Source organism: Mirounga leonina, unplaced genomic scaffold, assembly GCF_011800145.1.
Source record: "Mirounga leonina isolate KUSES-001 unplaced genomic scaffold, KU_Mleo_1.0 Mir_153, whole genome shotgun sequence".
Taxonomy (NCBI): Eukaryota; Metazoa; Chordata; class Mammalia; order Carnivora; family Phocidae; genus Mirounga; species Mirounga leonina.
In genome coordinates, this window is record NW_023270387.1 from 11,037,001 (window position 1) to 11,064,234 (window position 27,234).

At 39.6% G+C, this 27,234-nt stretch overlaps 1 pseudogene; it reads left to right on the forward strand.

Moving 5' to 3' along the window:
• Positions 1 to 20,455: 20,455 nt before the first annotated feature.
• The window catches only part of LOC118013480, a 59,172-nt pseudogene continuing 52,393 nt past the window's right edge, over positions 20,456 to 27,234 (forward strand).

Genomic DNA, 27,234 nt, shown 5'->3' on the forward strand with positions numbered 1-27,234 from the left:
TTTCTGTACTCCAGGGCAGGGGAATCTGCTCCCGGTCCCTCAGTACTATCCCTCTCCACCACAGCTTGCAGCATCAGGGGGTGGGGTTCCATTGTTATCATGTCTTTCTCTCTCCTGCTTGTTCTCTATGTGGTCCCTCTATCCTTTGTTATGCAGAAGCTGTTCAGTCAGCCCTCAGTTCTTCTTCAGGAATAATTGCTCTATGTGTAAGTGTAGATTAAGTGTGTTCATGGAGGAGGTAAATTCAGGGTCTTGCGATGTTGCCATCTTGGACCCGATTAAAATTTTTAATTTCAATGCAACAAAAGATAATCTAAAACAAAGTAAAAATGCAAGGCATAAACTATATGTCCACTCAGTAAGGTCAAAGAATTTTTCCCAAAGCTCATTAAGAATGTTTTCCAAAGCAAAGAAGTAGACAATGGAACAGAGAAACAGCGAAAAGACATGAATAGTCAATTCATATAAGATGATACTTGAATGGTTAATATATGTGAAAAGATGCTCAACATTATTAGTTACCAAGTAAGTGAAAACTGAAATACAGTGACGGAGATATCACACTTACCATATATATCAAACCTAGAATTATAAAAATTATAATTTGACAAATATTTGACATAAAGGAGCATTTGTACACTGCTGATATAAGTGACAATTTTAGGAGAACAATTTGGGAACTTCTAGTAAAATTTCATATGTGCATAACCTTTGACCCCGTATTTATATCTATTGGTTAGTATTTCAGAGCAAAATCTCTCAATTTGCTAGGTTAAATGAAGATATCCTATGCTCTGCAAATAAGGACAGTTTGTGTCTTGTCAAGCTCTTATATTTTAAAATTTTTCTCACCTTTATGTTCTGGCCTGGGATGGCAGTGGTCATCCTTATCATTTCCATATCTTAAAAGAACTATTTCTAAATTTCCACTGTTAAGTAAAATGACTGCTGCAGAATTTTTGGCAGATAGTTTTTTGAAAAGATAAATGCTCTTTTCTATTTCTAGTTTTTTGAGAGTTTTTATCATAGATAGCTATTATAAAGAAACATAAATAACCTTATCAAATACTTCTGTGCATCTATGAAAATAAGCACTATTTTTTTTTTTAATAAAGAGCCTAAGATGAACCACATTTGGTCCCAAGGTCAAAATTACTTCACCTTATAAGGGAAATTTATCTTTTTTTTTTAAACCTGAATTATAAAAGTGAACTCTCATTAAGTAATGCAGTTACTATTAAATTCAATAGGAAAATATTTTAAATATTTTTAGCATCAAAATAACACACATTTTTACTATAATGATACCAAATACCATTAAAATAGACACAATTCCTTCAATAGTTAAAATTCATTTTGGGAATATAACCTGCCAAGGCATTTTTTCTATATTATATAGTAGTTTTTATCTTTTCTCATTAAGGAATTTTCTTTTTAAACTATTACACATCTTACCCTTAGGAATATGCTCACAAAGAGGTGTTATACATGATTCTCAATGTTTGTGCAATTCAAACTTTAAGGGGAAAAACGAAAATACAAGAAGAACTTGGTAGAAACAACAAGGCAAATTATACCACACTCGCTGCAAACATTGACAAATAAGGGGCACTGGGTCTGAGATTGTGAGTTCTGTAAACCAGCACATGCACCCTGAGAGGAAAGGCACAAATAGCACACCTGGAAAGGTGACTGCATAGAACTCACCTGTTGGCAAGGTGCCCTAAATTGAAAATAACCCTTGTAAAACCAACATGAGGCCACATACAGGGTTTTATTTAATATCCCTAATCAAGTTGGATTCTGATAACCTGAACAGTTACTTAACACAAGTAGAGGTATTTTATTTATCTCTATACTGATAGATTTGGCTAATGTTTCACTTAGGATTTCCATATGTATGTTAATAAGTTAAATAAGCCAGTAATTTTCTTTTATTGTACTGTCTTTATCAGCTTTGGTACAAGGTTTCATAGGATAAATTGCAGGCTTTTCCTCTGTTTTCTGAAACAACTTGTATAAGATAGGATAATCTCTTACATAAAAGTCTGATAACTGTCACTTGCAAAACCATCTATGTCTAGTGCTTGCTTAGAAGAAAATCTTTAATTATCATTTTTATTTTTGGATACTGGTTGGTCAGAAATACAGATGGCCCCTGAGACTTGCAAGTAGTATGTGATATGGGGGCTATCTTGTGGGGCAGGGCTTAACCTGTGGGGTCTGTGCTAACTCTGGACAATTAGTGATAGAACTGAATTGTTAGACACCTAGCTGGTATTGGAGAATAAATTGGTATGTGGGTAAATGACATACTTGGTGTCAGAATAAAACCATACACTCATTATTGCTTTTTGGTTCTCTAATTTATTGATTTTTTTTTCTGACTTGCTTATTGGGACTGTCTCCTCTGGTTTCTTAAGTTCAAGAGTTATCTAATTAAAACTTTTCCTTTTAAATGTATTCAAGGTAAATGTCTTTCTAAGTTTTGTTTAGATGTGTGTTACAAATTCTGACATATATCAATTTTGTTGTCATCTAAACTAAACTGTATTAACATCATACTTAACAGAGCAAGACAGAATGCATTCTAAGAGCAGGACGTCTAGGATATCTGTTCTTACTAACATTATACTTGAGATTTAGGAGCAAGGCTGAGAGAGATTCCGTTCAAGACACGCAAGGCCTGCTGAAGCTGTGGAAAGGGTAGGAAAGCTGAGCCATGTTACTTGGAGGCAGTCCAAGCCTTCATCATTGCAGTGGCCTGTCCAAATAAGGGGGCTGGTGAGACAGGGGAAGACTGAGAGAAATGCCTCCAAAGCACTTCAGGCTGCACTGATCTAGTGCACTGCAGTGCTCTCCAAAGGCTAGAGACAAGGCCCCTGGGTGTAGAGGATTCTACGAAGGTGCAATACTCCGAGAGTGAGACTAGAGAGCAAATAGAAATCCCCAGAGAGTCAAAGAAGCTAGCATCATGAACTAGAAACTTGGTGGCTGGTTTCTGAAGCATGAAGGGATCTGTGGAGTCTTGTGCATGATCAGATCCAAGCTCTATTGGAGAGAAAGCTCTGACCCTACCCTCAAAATTCTAAAGCCAGTGATGAACTGACAAGGTAAAGCTGTAACACAGCCCAGACACAGCTTAATATAGACTAAATTGACCCAATCCTGCATTCTGGTAACTTGACAGAAGGAGCATGCTCTTTTTAGGGACGGGGTAAATATTATTTACTTTGAAATCTACTATTTATTTATACAAAATATCTGACACAGAGTCAAAAATTACAAATCATATAAGGAAGACTCAAAGTCTGTTTGTTGGAATCAGTAGACAGATATTTTAACATAACCATGACAAAGATGTTAAAATCTAGTGGAAAAATTGGACAACATGAGTAGATATGGGAATATCAGCAGAGAGATAAAAATTACTAAAGATAACCAATTATTTTGATGGAACTTAGATGAAAATGTTAAAAATGAAAAAAATTGCAGACATGAAAATTTTATTGGAATTATAGCAGACTGGACTCAGAAGAATGACAGCAAACTTGAAGACAAGCCAATAGCAATTACACAAAATAAAAAAACAAAATAAGAAAGCAAAAAACTCCAAGGGAATATCTAAGATCTGTGAGGCAATATCGACTGGTCTAGTATACAAGTAACTAGAGGCCTAAAAAAAGAAGAGATAATGGGGCAGTAACTATATCTGGAGAAATAATGACTGAGAATTTTCCAAAACACAGATCTAAGAAGCTCGATGAACCCCAATGACAAAACAAAGACTTCTTCAACCAGGCATATCAGAATCAAACTGTTGAGAAGTGAAGATGAGAAATCTTTTAATAGCCCAAGAAAAAGACACACAACATAGAAAGCGTGTTAGGGTTCTCCTAAGAAATGCAACCTAAAATATATATGTATATATTATGTATTGTGGAATTTGTAGCAGAAATAGAAATAAAACTATATGATCACAGGGGCATAAAGGTAGTAGGGAGTAAATGGAATTACACTGCTGAATAGTTCCTACATTAATCATGAAGCAGTATATTGTTAGAAAATAGACTGTGATAAATTAAAGATTCACTTTATAAGCTCTAGAGCAGGGTGAGCAATTTATTTTTCAATAAAGAGCCAGATGGTATATATTCAAGGCTTTGCAGGCCTGAGTGTCTCTCTCACAAGTATTCGATTCTGCTGTTGTACTACAATGTGGACACAACCATGGACCATATGTAGGCATATGCTGGGCTGTGTTCCAATAAAATTTTATTTGAAAAAACAAGCTGTGGGCCATTTCTTGGCTTACAGACCATAGTTGCTATAGTTGAGTGACCACTGATAATAAAACAAAGAGGTATTACTAAAAATTCAATGAGCCATGCAAGGATTTGTGAACAAATGTTCATAGCAGCCTTATTCACAGTAAGTCCAAATTGGAGGAAACCTGAATGTCTGTTAACTGGAGGATGTGGCATATCTATGTAATGAAATAGTATTCAGCAATAAGAAGGAATGAACTACTTATATATACTAGGGTCTGGATGAACCTCAAAGCTACTATGCTCAGTGAAAGAAGGCAGACACAGGAGACTACTGTACTGCATGATTCCACTTGCAATACGAAAAAAATTTGAAATGTCTAGAAAAGGCAAAGCTATAGAGACGGAAACTACTGTAGTGGTTGCTGGGCTGGGGATGAGGATGAGATGGGAACGGTGATTAACAGCAAATGGGCATGAAAGGTCATCTTGGGGTGATGAGAACCTTCTAAAACTGATTTATGGTAATTGTTGTACACAGCCAGAAAAAAAAGTAGGTTGAAATGGAGGAGGTCTGAGGGCAGGAAGGCAGCTAGGAGGAAATAATTATAAGATTGCAAAAGAGGGACAGATCCAGGGGCCTTTTCTGACTGCACACTGCACAGTCTTTTGCCTTTGGGATAATGTTTACCAACCATTTTCCATGTTTTAAACATACTCCTCAGGGTTATGACACTCCTCTCAGTTACAACAAATCACTAAGGCAGGGTGTCTGGGGGTGGTGGGTGGATATATGCAGTTTGAAAGAGGGTTCAACTGTATACTTGGAATGGGTAGATTATATAATATGTGAAATATGCCACAATAAAGTAATATTTTAATAAGTCAATAAAGACTTCTGTTTCTACAGAATGTAGCAAGCGGCAAAAACCACACTATTCTTCTAACAATCAGGAAAAAAGCCAGATAATATACAATAGTGTAACTTCCCTGAGTAGAGAGCTCAAGTAGCAAGATATTCAAGTGATCTGAAGAACAAATAATCCAATTAAAAAATAGGCAGATGAGCAGCACCTGGGTGGCTCAATCGGTTGAGCATCCCACTCTTGGTTTTGGCTCAGTTCATGGTCTCATGGGTCATGAGATCCACCCCGCATCTGGCTACGCACTCAGCGGGGAGTCTGCTTGAGGATTCTCTCCCTCTGCCCCTCCCCCTACTCACGTGCACACACTCTCTCTCTAAAATAAATTAATCTTTATAAAAAGGGGACAGATGACTTGAATAGAAGACATAACAGTTGGCCAACAGATACTTGAAAAGATGCTCAACATCACTAATCAGCAGGGAAAGTCTATCAAAACCACAATGAAATATCACCTGATACCTGTCAGAATGGCTAGAATCAAAAAGACAAAAAATAAGTGTTGGAGAGGATGTGGAAAAAAAGGAGTCCTCATACTGTTGGTGGGAATAAAAACTTGCATAGCCACTGTGGAGAACAGTATGGAAGTTCTTCAAAACATTAAAAATAGAAATACCAGGGTGCTTAGGTAGCTCAGTTGGTTAAGCAGCAGACTCTTGATTTTGGCTCAGGTCATAATCTCAGGGTCCTAGGATTGAGCCCTGTGTCGGGCTCTGTGCTCAGCAGGGAGTCTGCTTGAGAATTTGCTCTCCCTCTCCTTCTGCCCCTCCCCCTGCTGTCTCTCTAAAATAAATAAATCTTAAAAAAATAGAAATACCATATGATCTAGTAACTGCACTACTGGGTATTTAGCCAAAGAAAACAAAATCACTAATTCAAAAAGATATATGCACCCCTATGATTATTGTAGTATTATTTACAATAGCCAAGTCGTGCAAGCAACCGAAGTGTCCATAAATAGACAAATGGATATGGAAGATGTGAAATCCCCAGAGAGTCAAAGAAGCTAGCATCATGAACTAGAAATTTGGTGGCTGGTTTCTGAAGCATGAAGGGATCTGTGGAGTCTTGTGCATGATCAGATCCAAGCTCTATTGGAGAGAAAGCTCTGACCCTACCCTCAAAATTCTAAAGCCAGTGATGAACTGACAAGGTAAAGCTGTAACAAAGCCCAGACACAGCTCAATATAGACTAAATTGACCCAATCCTGCATTCTGGTAACTTGACAGAAGGAGCATGCTCTTTTTAGGGAAGGGGTATATATTATTATTATTATTATTTTTTAAGGTTTTATTTATTTATTCGTGAGAGACAGAGCGAGAGAGAAAGGCAGAGGGAGAAGCAGGCTCCCAAGGAGCAGTGAGCCCGATGTGGGACTCGATCCCAGGACCCTGAGATTATGACCTGAGCCGAAGGCAGACGTTTAACCATCTGAGCCACCCAGGCGCCCCGGGGGTAAATATTATTTACTTCAAAATCTACTATTTGTTTATACAAAATCCAGATAATTATGTGAAATCTCTTGAATTTTTTATATTCTTAAAAATCTGGAGCACATAAAACAAGACTGTGAGATGCAAATTTGCAACCTCTGTGTAGGACTTCCCACAGCGCCTTGCACATTTTTAAGGGTTCTCATTAAATATTGGTTAGATAAATGGATTTTTGATAAAAGGATTTTCCATAAAGCATAAATACCAGTATTTACTGATTTTATAAGTTTCAAATTTATAAAAGTGGTTGGAGAAAGGATTTTAAAACTAACTTTCTTGTTTGGTATTTAACAATTTAAGATTAGAGATGCAAAGGAATCAAACATTACAAATGTATTATGTAGGCTGAACGAACCCCCAGGCAGAATTGTTCAAGAAGTGGTAGTCTTTTTGGTCAGCATACACTACTTTTATTTTTTCAGTAAGCTCAACAATCTTGTTATACAGGCAGTAAACCATCTAATTTTCCTCTTGATTCCTCTTCGGATGCCACTTTTTTTTTTTTCCTGACCGAGAAGACAGCTTTAAAAACATTTTACCCTTTGCTGCTTGTACTCCATATTGTATTCTCTTTTCTTTTTAGGACTGCCTTTACCCTGCTTTCTCCCCCACCTGCCTCTAGAAATCTTTCTTTCTTTTTTTTTTTTAAAAGATTTTCTTTATTTATTTGAGAGAGAGAATGAGAGACAGCATGAGAGGGAAGAGGGTCAGAGGGAGAAGCAGACCCCCCGCTGAGCAGGGAGCCTGATGCGGGACTCGATCCCGGGACTCCAGGATCATGACCTGAGCCGAAGGCAGTCACCCAACCAACTGAGCCACCCAGGCACCCCTCTAGAAAGCTTTCTTAAACACGGATGGCATCTACATTTGTGGGCTAGAAAGGAGCTCACCACAAAGTCTGAGTTCTAGTTAACCAAGAGACACAGACATACCTGGAAGGAGGGCATGCAAGGCAGAGAAAGAAGCAGGTACAAAGCATAAAGGTAGCAAAATCAAGTTATGTTTGGGGATGACTGTGGTACAGGGTGGCTAAGGAACATGTGAGGAGGCAGGAGATGAAGGTGGAAAGTTGGTGTTCACTATATAATCTGCACTTAGTACGGCCCCCAAGACTTCATCCCGGAACATTTCCAGACTGAAATGCCTCCTTCCCACAGAGACAAAGACATACCCAAAGCCCTTTGTGAGCTTTGGATGAAAGAGATTTAAGTTTAAATACATTCTCAGCAACATATGAGCTACTTGACCTTAGGAAAGTTATTTAAAAAGCTTTGGACCCCAGTTTCCTCATCTGTAAGATGGGAATCAAGTATGTTTATCTCAAAGAGGTATTGTGAGGACTTAATTACATGAAAGTGTTTTTAACATACTTAACACAGTACTCTGCATCTAAAAAGTTCTCAGTAAAAGGTAACTAGTAGTAATGACAGTTGTGTTCCAAAATACAAAATTACTTTCAGTTCTCTGAATGTACTACACTCATCCTCAACTGCATATTTTTATAGATGTTGTGACCTCCACCTGGAAGCTCTCTAAAGCCCTTCTCGGACTTTCCTCCCTCTACCTCTGATTGCTTTTTTATTTTAAATTTTAATTCCAGCATAGTTAGCATACAGTGTTAGATTTACCTCGGATTGCTTTTGATGGTTCTCTGCTTCAGCACAGAGACTGTTTAATCCAGCGTTCCCTTGGGGGATCCATAGATAAGAACTAAAGTGTGACCTTAGCTGGAAAAAAAGATTAAATTTTATTTTCACTAATATCTCACTAAAATTCAGCATTAAAATTTTTTTGAATAGATAATAGTGCCATAGTATTAGTGATATCTAACATTCAAATGATCAGAAATCACAACTATTTCGTATCATATCACAGTTGTTGCAGATATCATGAACCATTTACTCTTGTTACTACGTTGAAATTGTAGTTATTAGACCTAACAGTAGATATTTTTATGTAATGTGGTAAATAGAAGGGCATATAGGTCTACGTCAGATTTTGAAATACTTTGAAAACTGTAATTCGATATAAATGGTTTCCTTTGAAGTCCTACATATTTTAATTCATGCATTTAATAACATTTAATAACAGAAAAGGTTCAGAGATCATGAAAGGGTTCTATGGCACACACACACAAGAAGAAAGATTAAGAACCTCTGTCCTAGCACTTACTATAATATACTGTCCACTAATTTAGATAAATATACTGTTTTCAGTTAGAAATTAGTGTAGAGTCTCAAATTCACATTCTGAGCAAAACTTCTTAGTCTCATTTAATGCCATCATCTTCCTCCATCAAAAAGGAAGAAAGCACACAATTACTTACTTTTAGTTGTAGACAGTGTCCAATCAGCTCACTGAGCATGGGTTTTCTTTAAATTAGGGTCTTCTGGGGCTCCTGGGTGGCTCGGTGTCCAACTCTTGGTTTCAGCTCAGGTCATCAGCTCAGGGTCATGAGATCTAGCCCCACCTCAGCTCTGCTCAGCAGGGAGTCTGCTTGGAATCCTCTCTCTCCCTCCACCTCTGCCCCTTCTCCCACTCTCTCCCCCTCAAAATAAATAAATAAATTTAACAACAACAACAAAAAAAAAAACCCAGGATTTTCTTCTCTGGTTCAAGGGTCTTGCCTCCCTAAAACAGTTTTATATCCTTTACCATAAACCCCAGAGGACTTCAACTTCAGCCTAGGATGTATTTAGCCACAGGAACATTATTACTCCCACAGAAACAAGAAAAATCCAGATGATCTACAAAATGCTAACTGTTGCTTAATTTACCAGAAACTGGGGCCACAGACCAAACATCTAACTTAAAATCTAATGAAAGACTATTTCCAAGGACAAAAGGGACACAAACCTTGACTTTTGAGGGAACAATGAGTAACAAGAATTTAGTTACATTTAAAAAAAAAATCAATTGCTAAAGGCTGAGTGCGGGCTGAGTGTGTGAGTACAGAACTCTTAGGAGTGAAGACAGAGGGAACATTTGTACTTACTGACTGCTCTTCTCCTTGGATCTCCACAAAGCACTCACGAGAAAGACTGGTGTCCGTGCAGAAGACTGGACAAAGCCTCCTCAGTGGGGCAGGCCTGGAGGAGAGAGAAGCTCCTTGATGGGAAAGATGCAAAGCCTCTCCTGCATCCTCCCCCACTAAGAACTAAGGCCTTATGCCACTGGGAAAGGAACATGAACCCTAGCCTTTCTAGAGCACATAGGAAGGCAGACTGTAGCTGGGGAAATGGAGGAGAGATAAAACTGTGTGCTCCTGGGGGTGGGGGTAGGGCAGGAAACTGACCTGGACCCAGACCATTAGAGATTTCCTAATGCTGCAGGGAGGGAGGCAGGATCACTGAGAAATCCACTACACAACACCCCCCCCCCACCCCCCATCCAACCTAGGGACACAAAGTGTGCCTAAAACTGAGGCTGAGTCAGAACACCAGAGAATCCCACTCCTTCTCCAGCAGGGTAGAAAGCACCAAGTGCAAAGCAACAGCAGTCAACCACAAGAGAAGGAGCAAGGGCTTGAAGACTCATTGTAAGACATAGGGAAGGGACAACACTAAGAATGAAATAAAAAACATGGAGAAAAACCCTTTCTTGAAAGGATACCCACCCTAAATACCAGTAAGTCCAGAGAATTTTGAAGCTGATGGTGAACCCAAGGTCACCATAGCAACAACAAAAACCCAAACCCAGCTCAACTCCTGACTAAACTAAGTGAATCCCCCCTCCCCATCACATGCACTAATGGCCTAGAAGAAAGGGTATAACTTTTCTGTGCATAAATACTATTTATTTCAGTGTATACTGTTCTCAACTTTATGTTTGGCAATAAATAAAAAAATTATGAAACACACAAAATGAATAAGGAAAAATAATCCATGGTAAAGAGCAAGGCAAATAATAGAATCAGTCTTAGAGATGACCCAGATATTGAAACTATCAGACAGGGTCTGATATCTATGTCTCTGGTAGCTGTGATGGTTAATTTTTTTTTAAAGATATTATTTATTTATTTAACAAAGATAGCACAAGTAGGCAGAGTGGCAGGCAGAGGGAAAGGGGGAAGCAGGCCCTCTGCTGAGCAGGGAGCCCGATGCGGGGCTCGATCCCAGGACCCTGGGATCATGACCTGAGCCGAAGGCAGCCGCTTAACCAACCAAGCCACCCAGGCGCCCCTGTGATGGTTAATTTTAAGTGTCAACTTGACTGGGCTTAAAAATGCCCAAATAGCTGGTAAAATATTATTTGAGGGAATATCTAGGAGGGTCTTTCCAGAAGAGATTAATGATTACAAGTAGACTGAGTAAAGATCACCCTCACCCTCACCCCTCACCAGTGTAGATAGGTATCATCCTATCCATGGGGGCCAGAGAGAATACAAAGGTGAAGGTAGGGTGAATTTGGTCTCACTACTTAAAATGAGACACCTATTTTTTCTTGCCCCCAGATGTGTTTCCAGTCCTCAAGCCTTTGGACTCAGACATACACATACATACACATGAATATATATATATTTCTCCCAAGACTCAAGAAAATAAACAATCCAATTAGGGAGTGGGCAAAAGTTTATTCATTTCACCAAAGATAGCAAATGAACATATAAAAAGATGCTTAACATCACTGGACATTGGGGAAATAAAAATTAAATGAGTTATAATTAATAATAAAAATTAAAGTTATAATGAGATACTATGACACATCCATTAGAAGGTCTTAAAAAAACCAAAAACTACAGAATTCAGCAGTCACAGCATATAAAAATCAGTGTACAGAAATCTATTGCATTTCTATACATTAATAATGAAGCAGCAGAAAAAGAAATCAAGGAATTGATCCCATTTACAATTGCACCAAAACCAATGGGATACTTAGGAATAAACCTAACCAAAGAGTTGAAAGATCTGTACTCTGAAAACTATAGAACACTTATGAAAGAAATTGAAGAGGACACAAGAAATGGAAAAGCATTCCATGCTCATGGATTGGAAGAACAAGCATTGTTAAAATGTCTATACTACCCAGAGCAATCTATACACTTAATGCAATTCCAATCAAAATACCACCAGCATTTTTCACAGAGCTAGAACAATCCTAAAATTTGTATGGAACCACAAAGGACCCTGAATAGCCTAAGCAATCCTGAAAAGGAAACAAAACTGGAGGTATCATGATTCCTGATTTCAAGCTATAGTACAAAGCTGTCATCACCAAGACAGCACGGTACTGGCACAAAAACAGACATATAGATCAATGGAACAGAATAGAAAACCCAGAAAAGGACCCTCAACTCTATAGTCAATCCTTGACAAAGCAGAAGAGAATATTCAATGGAAAAAAGACAGTCTCTTCAACAAACGGTATTGGGAAGACTGGGCAGCGACATGCAAAAGAATGAAACTGGGCCACTTTCTTACACCATACACAAAAATAAATTTAAAATGAATGAAAGGCCTACATGTGTGACAGGAAATTATCAAAAACCTACAGGAGAACACAGGCAGCAACCTCTTTGACCTTGGCCACAGCAGCTTCTTACTAGACACTGGAGGCAAGGGAAACAAAAGCAAAAATGAACTATTGGGACTTCATCAAGATAAAAAGCTTCTGCACAGCAAACTAAAAGACAGCCCACAGAATGGGAGAAGATATTTGCAAATGACATATCTGATAAAGGGTTAGCATCCAAAATCTATAAAGAACTTCTCAAACTCGACACCCAAAAAACAAATAATCCAGTTAAGAAATGAGCAGAAGACATGAATAGAAACTTTTCCAAAGAAGACATCCAGATGTCTAACAGACACATGAAAAAATGCTCAACATTATCAGGGAAATACAAATCAAAACCACAATGAGATACCACTTCACACTGGTCAGAATGGCTAAAATTAACAATACAAGAAACAACAAGTGTTGGCGAGGATGCGGAGAAAGGGATCCCTCTTGCCCTGTTGGTGGGGATGTAAACTGGTGCAGCCACTCTGGAAAACAGTATGGAGGTTCCTCAAAAAGTTAAAAATAGAGCTACCCTACAATCCAGCAACTGCATTACTAGGTATTTACCCAAAGGATACAAAAACACAGATTTGAAGGGGTACATACACCCCAATGTTTATAGCAACATTATCAACAATAGCCAAACTATGGAGAAAGCACAAATGTCCATCGACTGATGAAGGATAAAGAAGATGCAAAAATGGTGCAGACTCTGTGGAAAAGAGGTTGGCAGTTTATATGTTAATATAATATTATAATGTTAATAATGTTAAAAGTAGACAGACTTATCATATTAATCAGCATGACCCCCACCACCCAAGAGAAATGAAAACTTATGTTCACACAAAAACCCATTCATGAATGTTTACAGAGGTTTTATTCAAAACTGCCAAAACTTGGAAATAACCCAAATGTTCTTAAACTGTGTAAACAAACCAGGATACACCCATAAAATGAAAAACTACCCAGTGAAAAGGAACCCACTACTGATAAACACACAACATGTACTGACCACAAAGGAACATGAGATGATGTCTTGGGTGATGGAACTATTCTACATCTAATTGTGGTAATGGTCACATTGTCAAAACTCAGAACTATATACGAAAAATGCTGAATTTTATTATCTATAAATTATACCTCAATAAACTGACTTAAAAAAAAAAAAAACCTGGACAGAGTGTCATTTTTCACATTTGCTGCCAGACTGTTCTGTAAACCACGAAGAAAAGGAGCTCCTTGAAGGTATAGATCCCTTAAAGGGACATACATATTAGTTTGTACACACTTAAACACATGGCATCGTATATTATCTTAGATACCCATTTTCCAATAAAAACAAAGTTTTATTATAGATATGTAAAATAGGTTTGCCATACCTTTCCCACTTTCTTTACAATAATGCTATTATCTTGGTACAATACAGAATATAACACCTATTTAAGATAAATTCAAAACATGTTGGTGATTCTTGAAAATATTTTCTCATCCAGTTACATGCTAAATAACTGGAAATGCTGATTCCCCCCACCCCAAAGCCCTTCAATTATAATGTTGGGGTTGTAAGCCTATTGCATCTTGATGATCTGTTAACAAAAAGGTATATCCTAAACGCATTCCAAGTTTAAAATAGTATGAGCATAGTTGATGATTTTAACCCCATTGGTAACCACACTTTACTGAGGGTTCTATCAGTACTCAATTTATCAGTTTTAGAAATGAAAGGGTGTGAAAAGTCTGAACATCTCAAAGCATGCAAAGAGACATGTAACTTTTAACATATTCTGACAACTTATCTGAATCCCACATAGTTAACATTTAGTGTGGTAGGACAGGACGTGGAGAGCCAGAACAGACTGCTAGACTCTGTGTAGGTGGGGGATAATTTGACAAGTTAAAAATAATTTAAAATCTGGAGTCAGAAAGGCAGAGTGTGTAGGTGGCAAACATGGAGATAAAGTCAGGGTCAGAGTCCAGGGACTCAAAGGAGAGCTGAGAATATCGAAGTTAGAGGCTTCCCCTTGGAACTGCTCCCTCCTACATAGCTTGACTCTAAATAAAGCTACCATTTATCCTAAGGAGACAATGCCTGAGGGCCTTTACCTGCACTAAAACCTGTGCCTTCATGACAAACTTCTGTGCAGGTATTATTATTCTCATTTTACTAGAGAAGAGATGGAGCTAGTCATAGGGTCAGGAAGTGAAAGTATCTCTTCTGATTCCAAGGTCTCTCTTTGTTCTATACTGTCCAGCATCTTAGGAAAAACCACCTAGCGCTTGGTTTTATTTGGCCCTCCTGCACATTTTCCAGATTTCCAAAGACTCATTCCCCATCTTCAAACAACCATGCCATTCTTCCCAGTGGCCCTACCTCCTTCGTTATGATTTGTGGCCTGCTGTAGACCTCAGAATTGGCCCCTTCTCATTAAGACCCTGACAGTTTCCTACACTTTGGTTCTTTTGAAACAAACACCTGTTCTCCCCAGTAAGGGGTTCATTCCTCTTTACAAGATCATCTCCTGATACACAGGGCATCTTCAGCTTTACAACATTCCTTTCTCGCCTGGAATCTGTGTCAGCGTTTGCTTTATAGTGAAAGTCCCACAGCTCCACAATTACCCTGCATTTGAGGATGGGGAAAATTCCCCCCCTAAAAATAATTCAATTGATGATGATCGAGATTTAAAATGTATACTCTCACATCAGTTCTGATTTGTTTTCAAATATTATCTATGGACTCTCAATCCAAAGAGAGTTTCCCACCCACCCCCAGATATGGCAACATGGTGTAACTGAAATTCACTGGACTGGTGGGTGAGAGAGCTGTCCTAAATTCATTGTTTAATCAGCTATGTAGTGTTTATAAAACCATAAAACCAATTTGACCTTGAGTTTCTTGATCTTAAAAATCAGTCACGTGATGTGATGAGCACTGGGTGTTATATGCAACTAATGAATCATTGAACACTACATCAGAAACTAATGATGTACTATATGTTGGCTAATTGGAATTAAATAAAAAAAATCAGGTGTAGTTTTTTTTTTTTTTTTAATTTTATTTTATTTTTATTTCAGAGAGAGAATGAGAGAGAGCACATGAGAGGGGGGAGGGGCAGAGGGAGAAGCAGACTCCCTGCCGAGCAGGGAGCCCGATGCGGGACTCGATCCTGGGACTCCAGGATCATGACCTGAGCCGAAGGCAGTCGCTTAACCAACTGAGCCACCCAGGCGCCCAAATCAGGTGTAGTTTTGACAAATAATTTTTAAAGAGGTCCTAGAGACCCTACTCTCACTCTAGATTGCTACTGTATGCAAGTTATAAACTCACAGTAACTGGAATTTCAGCTCATCGTGGAGAGCTCTCTTAGCGTATTCATGTTTTTCTGATATTTATAGTCTTTATGTGAGCTAAATTTTTTTTTTGTCATGATGGACAAAATTACCAAAGGAAAAACAAGCACCATCCCTCATTCATAATATACATACTTATATATAAAACACACCTAAAACACATCCCTACACATATCACACACCCATCCCATAGTGTAAACCCTGAGAAGGTTTTTTTTGTTTTTATTTTTGTTAATACAAGTGCCTGATTTAAGCTTTGATTGCTGAGACACCCACTTCAAAGATGGCTATCTCTAATATACACATTGCCAGCCACTCAACTAGATAAAGAACCAGGCCACCTTCCCCCACCAAGGCTTCTTTGTTTGAGATCTTTGTTGATTTCAATAACTGCTTGTTTGGGCCACTTGTTTTTTCTCTTCCCACACTGTAAATTCCCATTCCTACGTTTTAAATTCACCATTAAAGAATGAGTCTGTGAAACCCTAGGCCCCTACCCTCACCCCCAATAAAAGCAGAACCTCAGGTCCCATCTCTCCCCACTTCCCATGACCTGTGTGGCCCTGTATAATGTATACAGGTGTTCTGTATAATGTCCAGATTCTGTAAATAATAAGCCTTTACTTTTCAAGGTTTCTTTTTTTTTTTTTAATTTTTTTATTCTTATGTTAATCCCCTTACAACACTTGTGTTTTAAAGGACACCACTTAAAAAAATGAAACAACCACCCACAAAATGGGAGAAAATATTTGCCCCCATATATCTAATTAGGTACTTGTATCTAGACTATATAAAGAACTTTTACAACTCAATAATAAAAAGACAAATAACCCAATTTAAAATAGGACAGAAGAGATAAATAGACATTTCACCAAAGAGGATGTACAGAAGGCCAATCAGCACATAAAAAGATGTTCATTAGTCATTAGGGAAATGCAAATCAAAATCACAATGGGATACTATTTCATATCCACTAGACTAGCTATAAAGAAAAAGACAATAGCAAGTGTTGTCGAGGATGTGGAGAAATTGGATCCTCATACGTTGCTGGTAGAAATACCAAATGGTGCAATTGCTTTGGAAAACTGTCTTGCAACTCCTCAAAATGTTAAACATTGAGTTGCCATATGTCCAGAAATTCCACTCCTAGGGTATATACCCAAGAGAAAAGAAAGCATAGGTCTACACAAAAACATGTACATAAATGTTCATGGCAACAGTATTAGTAAGACCTCCAAAGGAGAAACAACCTCAATGTCCATCAACTGGTGGAAATATGTGGTCTATGTGTGTGGCGGTGGATTATAGCTCAGCAATATTAAAGAATAAAATTCATGTTGCCATTTGAATAAAACCTCAAAGACATTATGCTAAGTGAAAGAAAAAGACATAAAAGAGCATATATTGAATGATTACACCTATACAAAACATCCAGGAAAGGCCTAGAGACTGAAAGCAGATTAACAGTTGCCTGGGGTTGGAAGCCGGAATGAGAAAGATGGCAGAGGGACATGAGGGATCTTTTGGGGACAATGGAAATGTTCTAAAATTGATTTTTTTGTGATGGTTTCATAACTTGTACATTCATTACGAGTAGTGAACTGCATAATTAAACTGGTGAATTTTATGGTATGTATATTCTAACTCAACAAAGTTGTTAAAACAACAACAAAAAATTGTATCTGTGGGATATATACTCTAATAGTGGAATGCATGACATGTCGGGAACAAATTGAGGGAAAATCCATTCACTCTGCTTGAGGTGAGAGGACACTACCTATGGAATATGGAATGAAAACCATTCTTGGTTTCATCTATCCTACCCTCTTCTGTGGAATTCCTCCTGTTTCTGAGGACCATTCTCTTCTGCTAATATCCTTCACTGCCCTCCTTTGCCATTTGTCAATCTCTCTCTTACATTGTGAAAGAGTTTAGTATGGAGTTCCCGACCTTCCTCCCCATTCTCATTCTGTGAATTTTTAATATCTTCAAGGATGACACATCTAAGTCCTCATAGTTTCTTATCTGTCTTCAATCCAGTGGCCTTCCTCTTTATACCACTACACAAATCAGATCCATGGGCACATGTTACAACTTGTCATTAGCCATAATTTCTCTACCACTTCACTACTCCACTTAGTGAACACAACCCTCCTCTTCTTGCAACCCACTCACTTTTTTACTCTTACTAATCCAACAAGTTATTAGATGGTTTAGACCAGGGGTCGTCAGGTAACTTTTTCTGTCAAAGGCCAGAGAGTAAGAATTTTAGACTTGTGGATTAGAGGACCCCTGTCACAATTAACTCAACTCTGTTCCCTACTCTGTTGTTGTAGGTAAAAACGCAGCTATAGGCAATAAGTAAGCAAACGGGCATGGTGGTCTTCCCAGAAAAACTATTACAAAACAGGCCATGGACTAGATTTGGTCCATGGGACGTAGTTGGTGCTTTTCTCCCCTTAGCTTAGACACCAGGAAATTATTTTACTTTTCTGAGTCTCCCTTTTTCCATGTATGTAATGGGAATAATGCTTCCTACCTCTCCAAGTTTATAACTGTTCAGTGAGAAGATGAACAAAAAGTTCAATTGCAGTTGATGTCATGTAGTACTGACAAAATTCACGTGTTTTTTTTTTTTTAAAGATTTTATTTATTTATTTTGACAGAGAGAGAGAGAGAGCGAGAGAGGGAACACAAGCAGGGGGGAATGGAAGAGGGAGAAGCAGGCTTCCTGCGGAGCAGAGAGCCCGATGTGGGGCTCGATCCCAGGACCCTGGGATCATGACCTGAGCCGAAGGCAGACGCTTAACAACTGAGCCACCCAGGCACCCCAAAATTCACGTTTTTTAAAAAGGGTTTCTAGGGTTGCCTGAGTGGCTCAGTTGGTTAAGTGTCTGTCTTCAGCTCAGGTCATGATCTCAGGGTCCTGGGATCGAGCTCTATGTAGGGCTTCCTGCTCAGCAGGGAGGCTGCTTCTCCCTCTGCTTCTCTCCCCCCTGCCCCCACACCCTGCTAGTGCTGTCGCTCAAATAAATAAAATCTTTATGAAAATAATAAAAGGAGTTCTAATAAATACCTTCTCTCAGTGGAGTTCAGAATGAGTTTAGAAATTAGAAAAGAGTAGGCAAATGGAGAACCGCCTCTCAAAATTCACTGTTATGTGTAAGAAAGCAGAAATTGGAGAATGTGGAATGTCTATAGGCCAGTGGTGTTTCTAATACTGAATCCCAAAATCAGAGCAACTTACCTGACCTGCCTACGCAGCACTAGACCAAGCAGGCCTTCATGAACAGGAAGAAGCAGAGAAGATTGGGTGCCCTCTTAAAAATTATTAATGTTCTTCCAAATGGATGGAAATATCAGGAATGGGTTCCTAATGTTCTGCCTAGAACAAATGTTTGTTTTCTTCCGCCACTGTCCCCAGACTGGATAGTTAGATTCATGAAGTCAGAGCAACCTCTCCCACGAGGGGGCTGGCAACACACTCACACATTCTCATGGTTTCTGCCAATAGCCTTTCCCCGAGTTTAGCTCAAAGAGCTCCATAAACATATTCCAAAAGGAAAGAAGAATAAACCTAACCTCCAGGGGCGTATAGATATTGCTATAAAAAATCCCACTAGGAAATTAAAATTCTTCGGCGGTCTTTTATCCTAAAAAAGACAAGCAAACAGTGCATTTTCCCTATGGTTGAAATTTAGATTAACAAAAATGTCTAAAGTTACTTACAAATTAGACAGCTTTAACTACCCCCCCCACAACACACACAATCATTGAGTAAAATTAATAGGAAAATGTGCTTTGTAGTACATAACCCCCTTCCCCCCAAAATGCAGCCTCACTCTTCCCACCATCAGGCAAAATAACTTTGAGCAGCACAAGTCAGGACTGTGTTACTTCAACCAAAGATCAGCTCTCCATCATGTTTATTTCCTCTCATATTGGTCTCAAGGACTGTGGAGCCAAACCCTCCTTCCTGGGGGCTGCAGGCCCACACAGGTCAGGGGCCTGGGGCTCTAGCCTCACCTCAGTTGCTGAACCATGAGCTCAGACCAGTTTCGTGGCCCCCATCTAGGTCCCCGGCTCTTTGTTATAAGGGGGTGGTGGTGTCTGCCCTGACTAGTTCAACAACTGTTACAAAACCAAAGTGAGTTAATTATATATTTTAGGGGCACGAAGCACTTGTCTGTTTATTATGCAATTATCTATGTGGTCATGGTAATTACGTGAGTAGCTCACAGCACACATTTGTCATCAAGGATCTATGGAGCCAAATGTTTTCATTTTATTCCACATAGGAGAGAAGACTCCAGGATTTAGTTGAAGAATCCTGGACCTACTGTTATCATTGAGAGAAACATGCCTCCTAAGGGGTGGGGAAGGACAGTCTGGCAGGACCTATTCACAGGTCTCTCTTCCTCCCCAACCCCCCCCCCCCGCCAGTAAATTCCTTTAGAGATGATCTATCATGTCTCTGTGCCAATCTCCATCATGCCATGATCACAGTTCTGATATGCATAGTTATATGAATATGTGCCTGGAGGAATTGGCACAGATGAACACACACAAGTATGATATGTACACACATATATCATGTATATGAAAAACATGCATGCATATCTATATACATATTAATATCCAGATATCACTATAACTAGATCATCTAGATCTTTTTTTTTTTTAAAGATTTTATTTATTTGAGAGAGAGAGAATGAGAGAGATCACATGAGAGTAGGGAGGGTCAGAGGGAGAAGCAGACTCCCCGCAGAGCAGGGAGCCTGATGTGGGACTCGATCCAGGGACTCCAGGATCATGACCTGAGCCGAAGGCAGTCGCTTAACCGACTGAGCCACCCAGGCGCCCTCATCTAGATCTTCTTATACCTTTCTCCACACTTCTATATCTGTAGATATCCGCATGCCAAGCAAAGCAAATTTAGCATGGCCAGTGGAATATGATGGTAATAGGCCACTGAGTAGTGGCTGGACTGTCACCACATACCACCTTTAGTTGCAGTGATACTCATGTCCACAGAGTTTGCTCTTTTGGATTCTTCCCATCCTGCTACAGATGCAAGCTGCAATGGGATTTAGGCCTGTGACTCTCCACTTAGGGCCTGAGATTTAGGTTGTTGTTGGAGTGCTTAATGTATGCAGTTGTTTAGAGTAAGGGAAAGAATTTACCAAGAAAGCACGACAAATTTTGATAGACACTAGCCAAATCAAGTCTCGGTTGTCCAGGAACTATAGATAAGGGCTTCTGTTTTCCCTCTTCCCAGTTTTTCAAATACTACTCTCGCTACTGTGGAAGTGACCAATTCCACATGACAGCGAAACAAAGGCATGAGTGAAGGAAATGCATTCGGTATAAAAATATGTAAGGCCTCAGCCACAGGTGACAATGGGCTGTGACTGGATCTATTCTAATCTAAGACCGAAGAACTCCCTCCTGGCTCCTTTCTTCTGGCTCTTGTGGAGTGAGCAGGTGCGGGTCACGGAGGGGAGGGAGGCCTGTGACGCCAGCCAGCACACCATGGCCACAAATGGCATTTCAGCTTTGGATCCCTGAAGCTTATAGGGCAATTCCAATGCTGAAATAAAGACTGCTTGAACCCAAGCAACTCTGCATGGTTGTAACTCCTCTGAGAGAATAGGATAGAGAAGATGCTCATCCATACGTGTGGTACCCTCCAACGTTTATTTTCAGGTTTAATGGCAGAGACAGGAGAGAGAACCACAGACTGGTCAGTCTGTGCTTTTCAAATGGTGTGTTGCAACCCTTTAGGGAATAGTAAAATAATTTTATTTGGGCATGGAAAGTACTTTAAAAATGGAATAGAACAGACTGGGGTAACATAAAACAACTAAAAAATATCACAGTACATTGCATGCAGTTAGGATAAGTATTGTCTTACCAGACTTGTGCTTGTGTATATGCTCTGGAATGAGATTTGATAGGATTTTCTTACTGTGAGTCCCAAGCAAAAAAGTCTGAGAAACATTGCCATAATTTAGCTGCATTCCTTTGGGATTCTAGGTTTAAAAAACAAACTAAAATTCCAGCCATTCAACAATGGCCTTTTCTAAAGAATATGTCTTTGTCCCTCATGGCAATGTTTCTCAACTACTTCAACATGAGGAGATAAAAAACCTGGAGGTAGAAACAAGCTGCCTAAAAACCAAATAGGAGATTTAAAATGAAGCTTGACAAGGCAGGCAAGATCAGGGAGAGAAAGCACCAGGTAATACGTGTGTTTGTGTAACCCAGAGAAACTTAGACACTAGGATGCGTTGGAGGGGACCAGAAAAAAGTGTTTCTTAGGCTAAACAGTTGCTAAAACTTTGTTATACCCACTGAGTACTTGGTGAGAAAAAAGGCTCAGAGCTCTGATGTAACTCTAAACAGAAGAATTAACCTAAGAGTCAGGAGCCAGGAGTCCTTCAACCAGTTTGGTTCCTGGCTTCAGGAAGGACCATTGCATCTGATTTCTAGTAGAACATAAAATGGAACTTTCTCAAAATCCTGGAGATAGCAGCTATATAGAACATAAATAACCCTGTTCTGGAAAGTTCTGAGCAAAGTATGCAGAGCAATGTCATGTTTTTCTTTCTTTCGTTTTAAGATTTATTTATTTGAGAGAGTTAGAACACAAGCAGGGAGGAGAGGCAGAGGGAGAGGGAGAATCAGATCCCCGCCCACCCTTGCTAAGCAGGGAGCCAGATGGGCTCAATCCTAGGTCCCTGAGATCATGACCTGAGCCGAAGGTAGAGGCTTAACTGACTGAGCCACCCAGGTGCCCCAGCAGTGTTATGTTTATTTGAGTTAATGTGTGATTATTTCTCCTGTCCTCTATAGGATACTCATTTTGTTTCCAAATGCCATAGCTCGTAAATTACTGCTGATGTTACTATTTTTCTTAGTTGTCTGGGTCATTTACTTGGCTGCAAAAAAAAACAAAAAAACAAAAAAATGACACACACACACACAAAGGTAGGAATTGTTTCCTTTTTCAAAATTTCCAGGATGGTCATAGTGACTGTGGAAGCTCACCTTGATTATCAAGGCAGGAGCTAAAATTTAAAAACATGTCATCTTAGAAACTGATGTAAACAAGTATCTCTCTTTAGCATTAGTCCCTTTGACAATATATATGTGATTTTTCAGTGGCTGTCAACTCGGTAGTATTTGGCACTACTAACCATCTTGCCTAAAAATTCTTTCTGGAGGGAGAGGAAAGAAGGCGGAGGAGTAGGGGACCCTATGCCAACTGGTCCCCGGAATGGAGCTGGATATCTACCAGACCACTCTGAGCACCCACGAAACCAGCCTGAGATGTAAGAAGATCTGGATCTCTACAAACAGAATATCACAGGCAGTTGGTTCGGAGGTACAAAGCGGGGAGCTGTGATTCCGCGGGCAGATATCGGAGGATAAATGGCAGCGGGAGAGTGCCTGGACGTGGGGATCCTACACCGCTGGTGAGTGACAGCCTCGTGCGCTGCGGACGGGCACAGACTTGCAGACCAGTAGTGGCGGGGAAAGGACTCTAGGGCAGCCCCCCGGGGCGGGATCCCGGAGGGGCAGGGTCATGCAGGTGAACTGGGAGCAGCTGGCGGTTTTAGAAGCACAAAGGGTAGAGACGAGCCCCGACCTGGAGGCAGGACTGGGAGCACTGCAGAGGGGCGCATGACCCAGGACGCTGCAGTTTATAGCAGCACGGACAGAAACAGAGACAGTGTGGCCTGGAGAGCTCACTGAAGAACAGACTGCGGTCTCTCTGCTCTGAGGCAGAAGGTTGGAAACGGTCTCTTCTGCTCTGACTCGTGGAAGAGACGTGGAAAGCCACCAGGGAAAGCTACCAGAGAACAAAAGCCCCGGAAACTGATTCCCGCTGAGCCCATCCCCCACCACAGGGGGGCAGGGCAACTCCGCCCAAACAGGGTTGCCCGAGTAACACCGCGGCAGGCCCCTCCCGCAGAAGACAGACTGGAAAAACAAGAGGCCAGCAACCCTAAGGTCCCAAGAAAACAGGTGCATCTTGCTTGGGTTCTGGCCAATAATTTGGACTCTATACATTCCCTCAAACATCCATCAACAGAATGACTAGGAGGAGGAGCCCCCAAAATAGAAAAGACTCAGAGATCATGACTTATGCTGCAGATTTACAAATGGATGCAGATATAATCAAGATGTCGGAGATGGAATTCAGGCTAGCAACTGTGAAGACAATAGCTAGAATGGAGAAATCAATTAATGGCAACATAGAGTCTCTAAAGGCAGAAATGAAAGCTGAATTGGCAGAACTTAAAAATGCTATCAATGAGATCCAATCCAATCTAGATAATCTAACAGCTAGGGTAAGTGAGGCAGAAGAACGAATAAACAACCTGGGAGACAATATAATAGGTAAAAGGGAAAAGAGGAGGCCAGGGAAAAATAACTCAGAATCCATGAAAATAGAATCAGAGAAATAAGTGACACCATGAAGTGTTCCAATGTCAGAATAATTGGAATCCCGAAGGGAGTGGAGAGAGAGAGAGGACTAGAAGATGTATTTGAGCAAATCATAGCTGAGAACTTCCCTAATCTGGGGAATGAAACAAACATTCGCGTCCTAGAGGCAGAGAGGACCCCTCCCAAGATCAAGGAAAACAGGCCAACACCCAGCATGTATTAGTAAAACTCGCAAATCTTAGAACCAAGGAAACCATCTTAAGGGCAGTTAGGGGGAAGAGATTCCTTACGTACAGAGGGAGGAACATCAGAATAATGTCAGACCTATCCACAGGGACCTGGCAAGCCAGAAAGGCCTGGCAAGACATATTCAGGGTATTAAATGAGAAGAACATGCAGCCAAGAATACTTTATCTGGCAAGTCTGTCATTTAGAATGGATGGAGAGATGCAGAGCTTCCACGACCAGCAGAAACTGAAAGAATATGTGACCACTAAGCCAGCCCTGCAAGAAATATCAAGGGGGGTTCTATAAAAGGAGAAAAACCCCAAGAATGATATACAACGGAAATTTACAGGGACAATCTGTAAAAACAATGTCTTCCCAGGCAACATGACAATTAATTCATATCTTTCAATAATCACTCTCAACGTGAATGGCCTAAATACTCCCATAAAATGGCACAGGATTGCAGATTGGATAAAAAGACAGGACCCATCCATATGCTGCCTACAAGAGACTCATTTTGAACCTAAAGATACATCCAGACTGAAAGTGAAGGGATGGAGATCCATCTTCCATGCCAGCAGACCTCAAAAGAAAGCTGGGGTAGAAATTCTTATATCAGACAAATTAGATTTTAAACTAAAGTCTGTAATTAGAGACATAGAGGGACACTATATCATTCTTAAAGGGTCTATCCAACAAGAAGATCTAACAATTGTAAATATCTATGCCCCCAACATGGGAGCAGCCATCTACATAAGCCAACTGTTAACCAAAATAGTCATATTGATAACAATACATTAATTGTAGGAGACCTCAATACTCCACTCTCAGCAATGGACAGATCATCTAAGCAAAAAATCAACAATGAAACAAGAGCTTTGAATGACACACTGGACCAGATGGACCTCAAAGATATATACAGAACATTCCACCCTAAAACAACAGAATACTCATTCTTCTCGAGCGCACATTGAACTTTCTCCAGAACAGACCACATACTGGGTCACAAATCAAGTCTCAACCGATACCAAAAGATTGAGATTATTCCCTGTATATTATCAGACCACAATGCTTTAAAACTGGAACTCAATCACAAGAAAAAATTTGGCAGAAATTCAAACACTTGGAAGCTAAAGACCACTCTGCTCAAGAATGTTTGGGTCAACCAGGAAATCAAAGAAGAACTTAAGCAATTCATGGAAATCAATGAGAATGAAAACACATCGGTCCAAAACCTATGAGATACTGCAAAGGCAGTCCTAAGGGGAAACACATAGCCATCCAAGCCTCACTCAAAAAAATAGAAAAATCCTGAATTCACAAACTAACTCTACACCTTAAAGAACTAGAGAAAAAGCAAAAAACGATGCCTAAGCCACGCATTAGAAGAGAAATAATTAAAATTAGAGCAGAGATCAATGAATTAGAAACCAGAAACATAGTAGATCAGATCAACAAAATTAGAAGTTGGTTCTTTGAAAGAATTAATAAGATCGATAAACCACTGGCCAGACATATCCAAAAGAAAAGAGAAAGGACCCAAATTAATAAAATTATGAATGAAAGGGAAGAGATCACGACCAACACCAAGGAAATAGAAACAATTATTAGAAATTATTATCAACAACTATATGCCAATAAACTGAGCAATCTGGATGAAATGGAGGCCTTCCTGGAAACCTATAAGCTGCCAAGACTGAAACAGGAAGAAATTGACAACCTGAATAGGCCAATAACCAGTAACAAGATTGAAGCAGTGATCAAAAACCTCCCAAAAAACAAGAGTCCAGGGCCTGATGGATTCCCTGGGGAATTCTACCAAACATTCAGACGACATAATACCTATTATACTGAAGCTGTTTCACAAAATAGAAACAGAAGGAAAACTTCCAAACTCATTCTATGAGGCCAGCATTACCTTAATCCCCAAACCAGGCAAAGACCCCATCAAAAAGGAGAATTTCAGATCGATATCTCTGATGAATATGGATTCCAAAATCCTCAACAAAATCCTAGCTACTAGGATCCAGCAATACATTAAAAGGATCATCCACCATGACCAAGTGGGATTTATCCCCAGGATGCAAGGATGGTTCAACATTCGCAAATCAATCAATGTGACAGAACACATTAATAAGAGGAGGGAGAAGAACCATATGGTCCTCTCCATTGATGCAGAAAAAGCATTTGACAAAATACAACATCCTTTCCTGATTAAAACTCTCCAGAGTATAGGGATAGAGGGAACATTCCTCAAGTTCATAAAATCCATCTATGAAAAACCCACAGCGAATATCATCCTCAATGGGGAAAAGCTGAGAGCCTTTCCCTTAAGATCAGGAACACATCAAGGATGCCCACTCTTGCCACTATTGTTCAACATAGTACTAGAAGTCCTAGCAACAGCAATCAGACAACAAAAAGAAATAAAAAGTACTCAAATTGGCAAAGAAGAAGTCAAACTCTCTCTTTTCGCAGACGACATGATACTTTATGTGGAAAACCCAAAAGACTCCACCCCCAAATTACTAGAACTCATCCAGCAATTCAGTAATGTGGCAAGATACAAAATCAATGCACAGAAATCAGTTGCTTTCTTATACACTAACAACGCAACTGTTCAAAGAGAAATTAAAGAAACGATTCCATTTACAATAGCACCAAAAACCATCAGATACCTCAGAATAAACCTAACCAAAGAGGTAAAGGATCTATACTCTAGGAACTACAGAACACTCATGAAAGAAATTGAAGAAGACACAAAAAGATGGAAAAACATTCCATGCTCATCGATCGGAAGAATAAACATTGTTAAAATGTCTATGCTACCCGGGGCAATCTATACCTTCAATGCCATCCCAATCAAAATTCCAATGACATTTTTCAAAGTGCTGGGACAAACAATCCTAAAATTTGTATGGAATCAGAAGAGACCCTGAATTGCCAAGGAAATGTTGAGAAAGAAAAACAAAGCTGGGGGCATCATGTTGCCTGATTTCAAGCTATATTACAAA